This window comes from Cupressus sempervirens, chromosome 8 (assembly GCF_028749045.1).
Source record: "Cupressus sempervirens isolate cs-2001-9-10 chromosome 8, ASM2874904v1, whole genome shotgun sequence".
In the NCBI taxonomy this organism is placed as follows: domain Eukaryota; kingdom Viridiplantae; phylum Streptophyta; class Pinopsida; order Cupressales; family Cupressaceae; genus Cupressus; species Cupressus sempervirens.
Window position 1 is genome coordinate 525,236,062 of NC_143125.1, and position 5,802 is coordinate 525,241,863.

The following is a 5,802-nucleotide window of genomic DNA, read 5'->3' on the forward strand; positions in this document are numbered from 1 at the left end:
AAGTTGCTATTTTAAAGTTGTTATTGTTAATGATGACTATTCATGATTGGATTAAAAAAAAAATCATAGATCTAAAAACAACAATTATTAATGCTATAAGGGCACAAAAAAAAAGAGAGGTTTAGATCTTTTTGAATACCACTAGAAAAAAAAAGTGAAGTTATAGCATCATATTTAACAATGTGGGCAAGAAATATTACATATTAAGTAGGGTACTTGTAAGCTCAAGTTGTTGTAGTTTAAATTGAGAGTGATATGAAATTCTATTTAAGATTTTGAAGAGCCACAAATCAGGCTTCTCAATTACTAGATCCTCTCCCCTATATCATTTTGCTAGTTTAATATTGAGAAATTAGTATGATTATCTATGTATACACTTTTTTTAAAGTATCTAGAGGTATCCCATTGCACTTAGCACAATTACAACTCAACCCCACGATTCCAATGTACATTACCTTGGGTTTACATATTATTTACAAAGATGGGGTAACACAATGGTGAGTTGAGGCGAGACTAGTTCTTTGGAGATTACCACTAGGGCTCAAACCCACATAGTAGTTAAGTTAATTAAGGCATAGAGAATCAGCCTCGAGACCTATGTACATACAATTTTATCTTCTAGGTTTTAATTTGCAACTATATTTATATTTTCATTGTGTGAGAAAGAATAAATGATTTTCTCATAAGTGATGTTGATCCCATGTGAATTGTGTGTGAGAAAATTAGGGAGAATGGTGTTAGAAATATAATCTATATATATATTTAGATCTTATAAATGTATTAATGATGAGATATTATTAATTATGTTATATAGTACATATCATGTCAAGTTAGTGACTTGAAGTTCAAGTCACAAATTGTTAGAAAGTAAAGTCCACCAAGATAACTGAGATGTGGGGGATGAATCAATTATGTACTTAAAAAATTTCTCATTGTCTTTATTAATTCTAAAATATGTAAATAGTAGATGCAACAACCATAAAAAGATAACCATGCACAATAACACCAAATATATATTAATTGGGGAAACCCTTGATCAGAGGGAAAACCTTGGTCAGAATAATGCCCACAAGATGTTGTACTAATATAAACATTCCTTGTGAAAGGATAGACCTTGTTAGAAGTAAATAAAATAAAATTACTACATTTGAGTTCCTATTACAAGACTTTAAATCATTGTTACGAGATTCCAATCCCATTAGGAGTTGTACCAACTCTGTTACGAGTTGAAAGGAGGACAATTGAACCCACTATCCAAATAGACTAAGTATTATTCTCATTGAATAATACAAGTATGAAGTGATAACTATCCAACCAATAACTTATCTTTCTAGATCAATTTCTTTTAAGCTCATTATGCATCTACCACACAAAAATCTTCTCTTCTTAAAAGATATTCACATTGTAGTTCACTCATACAAGAACTATCCACAATGGATTCACTTTCAACTTCATAGTTTTACCAACAAATGATCTCACTAATCACAATTACACACTACCACAAGGAAATAATCTTTCCATTATACCTATTCCTAAAGGCTAAGAATTGAGTTGGCCTTGAGGCTTTCCCAATTTACAATTATAATATAGGACAATCTTAAGATATTACAATATATGTTACATTACAATTTTACATCCTTTCAAGATTACAAGCAAACTATCAACTCATAGTCTTCATAATTTTCCACATGATGGTCGTCTAATTATGTCCTCTTAACCAAGGTATCTATGTCATGTATTCAACCTCTCTATCTATCTCTCTCAGTTCTCTTAAGTTAATTCCATCCCCATGAGGAGATAGAGTCAAATTAACAATACTCATTTTCTAGAAATGTTGTCTAAAAGCTTTCTTCACTAAAATCCTCATAACTCTTTCCACTTTTCATATTTCTGCATGTGCTTTTAGCTATAACATCTAAACATATTGGAGAAGATAATCTCAAGTGCACATAAGCTGGTCTTCAATGCATGAACCATGCCAAACACTTCTTCCTTTGTAACTTTGCTAGTCTTCACAGAATAACAAGTATGTTGTATTAAATGACCAACTGATGCAGGAGCATCTAGAGGTATAAGGGCAATCCTGTGTCACCCAAAAAAATGTACTTAGAATTAGTTTATGTTTCATGTGTTTTCATTTCTGGATACCCATTTGGGTCAAATAAAGGTTCCAACTCTCACAGTTCTGCTATTAGTGTTTTGGGTTAGAGTTTTTAATCACCTTGGGATACGTGTAAATGTCAAAAAAATAGTAGTATGTAATTGAGCCATCATTTTGGTGAACAAGAAGGTGTAAATTGGTTGGATCATTGTCATTGTAATTTAGAGCATTCGAAAAAAGAATCAAGTTAAAAGGCCCCACGGTTTGAAAGTTATCGCAGTTTTTTAGTTTTTGGAGACCTCCTAAGAATGCTTCAAAGTCAGGTTAGGGGCATCAAATGACCTCAAACAGGGCTGAAAATGGGGGATGAGTGAAGCTTTCCATAGGGCTATAGAGCGCTTTGAGAGCTTTCTAGAAATGTAAACGATTCGTCAATCGGAGCTACGGTTCAAAAGTTATGCCTCCCGAAAGTTCAGTTATCGTTTCTGGATTCTTCCAATTTTGTGCCGACTTCTAATGCGACTTTTGGAGCCTTCTATTTGGTTGGTGGATGCCAACTAGCACTTTCTAGAATGTATTCCTAATTCTTAACCCTTTGAGGTCTATTTAAGAACATTTTTGGCATTGTAAAAGGCAATTCGGAGTGGAGTTTGAGAGAAGGTACTGGGAGAAGAATTTATCTCCAGATTTATGCTATTGTAAGCCCATAGGGCATGTTTTGGAGTCTGTTTCTCTGCACTAAGTGTACTAGCATATTTTTACAGTTAATAAAATTTTCCCTTTCTTGTTGTGTCCATTCTGTGCTTGGGTTGTGTCCCCATCACAAACATTGTCATGAATGCAACACATAACCACTGAATCATGTCGCCAACAATGCTAATATACTCCCCCATAGGAATATTATTAGCATTCATGCTAACGATCTCCCCTTTTGACATTGATGGCTACATAGATGAAAACATCAAAGTTCCATGAATACTATATATATTCCTTCCTCGTATGCATTTTCTCTCCTATTCATTCTACTCATGAATGTAAACATACATCTTGCAATGGCCAACCAAGAATACCCAAAAGTTGAACCAAGGCTAAAATTATATTAATGTTGAGAATGCTGCAATTAACTACAAAGAGATGTATTCCAAAGGCCAAACCCTAAGGGAATGACGTCTAGAATGTTACAACAAAGAATGAACGTCCTCTATTGCCAAAAGAAGGGAGTGTGATTCACACATCCAAGCTCTTATCAAATGCAATTCATAATCACCCGATGATCAACAATGAGACTTTTAGCCCTATTTATTATTTGCTTCATCCTTCTAGAAGGAACTAAAACATTAATTAATTGCAAGAGCTAGAAGCTTCCTCCTTCCAATAATTAATGCATTCTCTAGAAATTCCTCCTTGGCAATAATTAATTAAATCACAAGAGGCTTCCATCCTTCCAATAATTAATACATACCCTAGAAGCTACTCCCTTGTAAATAATTAAATTAATTAAATACAAAGTCACCTTTAATTTTTAATTGAATGACTTTATAATTTTAATTTCTTCTTATCCTCCACTTAGAGTTTGGAGAATGTGAAGGCCAAAAGATGGGATCATTACAAATCTACCCTCCTTGAAATTGCTTGTCCTCAAGCAATTAAGTAACATAATGAACTCCAACCTCCACCTGGATCCCAATTGACGTAATATGTGATATCCATATGGACATTAAACAAACTGCAAATGAACATCATTAAGACCAACCACATGTCATGCAAGTTAGCTCCCAAAACTTGTGTTGATGAAGTATAATTTTGGATGTCACCAGAAGGTGGCTCCATAGAAGATCTATGAAACCTCTTCCTCCCAACTGCTACAACACAAAATTGAATCTTTGTAGATGGTGAAAATTGAGCTCAACTCCACTCAGGTGAATGATCAACATCAACCTCAAACATCAGATTGTCATAAGACAATGTTGCATCCATGTTGAACATAGTACTATACCAAGAGTGAACATTAACACTTTGTTGATCAATAGTATAATATGACTCTATCACTATATTGCTCACCTCATTAGCAATAACAAGTGTACTATCATCAGAGCACGCATCTACAACTGCATGCATGCTGCCAAACTCCTCATTGGATGGTTCAACTGACATAGAAGTGGTTGCTGATATGATAGTATCCTTGCATTCTTCTAATCCCACATCGATGGACTCCATATCACCAGCATCATAGCTAGGTGGCTCTATATGTGTCTCGATCCCACCTGAGGAAACAACTTCTTTCTGCACTGGAGCAACATACAAGTTGTCAATATTGATGCCCATCTGTCTAGCCATAAGCTACAACATCATATCCATTTGTCTATCCATTTGTCTGTTATGCTCCTCTAATGAACTCAGTAACCTAAGCATTGCATTTTCTTGATATGGACTGGTATACATTTTGTCAAACTCTTTTCCCTTTATCTCGTTGTTCCAAATTCCCTATAAGAACTCCACATCATGGCAGGACTAATAGCTCTGATACCACTGTAGTGGCCACCTAGGAATGCCCAAAAGCTGAACCAAGGTTGAAATTATATTAATGTTGAGAATGCTGCAATTAATTACAAAGAGATGTATTCCAAAGGCCAAACCCTAATAGAATGACATCTAGAATGTTACAACAGAGAATGAACATCATCTATTGCCAAAAGAAGGGAGTGTGATTCACACATCCAAGCTCTTATCAAATGCAATTCATAATCATCCGATGATCAACAATGAGACTTTCAGCCCTATTTATCCTTTGCTTCATCCTTCTAAAAGGAACTAAAACATTAATTAATTGCAAGAGCTAGAAGCTTCCTCCTTCCAATAATTAATGTGTTCTCTAGAAATTCCTCCCTGGAAATAATTAATTAAATCACAAGAGGCTTCTATCCTTCGAATAATTAATACATACCCTAGAAGCTACTCCCTTGTAAATAATTAAATTAATTAAATACAAAGTCACCTTTAATTTTTAATTGAATGACTTTATAATTTTAATTTCTTCTTATCCTCCACTTACCCTTTGGAGAACGTAAAGGCCAAAAGATGGGATCATTACACATCTCAATCTTAGACCATACTTGCATCCTTTACAAATTGTCATATCAAGTAACCAACATGCACAAGGAAGGTGTTAATCTCCCCAATACATAAGCATCTTCAACACTCTTCAATCAACACTCTCACCCAAAGAATGCCACTCTTCCTAACAGGATGTTTTTCATGAACATATCTCGCCCCCATTGACATCAATGCTAAAGGTATCATTATGCCAATTCTTTAAGTTTAATCATTTCCAAAACAATCTATTTAAGCTCCAGTGTCTAACTCAATGCTAAAGGTATCATTATGCCAATTCTTGAAGTTCAATCATTTCCAAAATAATTTATTCAAGCTCCAGTGTCTAAATACACTATTAGATACCAATACCAAGAGTCCTCAATGACCCAACTCAAACCAATACCAAGAGTCCTCATAGGAGAAGCATCAAGCATCTAGTCTAGATAAAAACAATGATTTTCTACCAACTGGACTAATGCAATCTCTACATCAACTACTCTAAAGTAGGTTGGTCCATATGTTAGAAATAGGAAATACTCAGAGGGGGAAGGACATGAATCAATATTCCACATAATTTTACCCTACTATGGATACCATTAATAATCTTA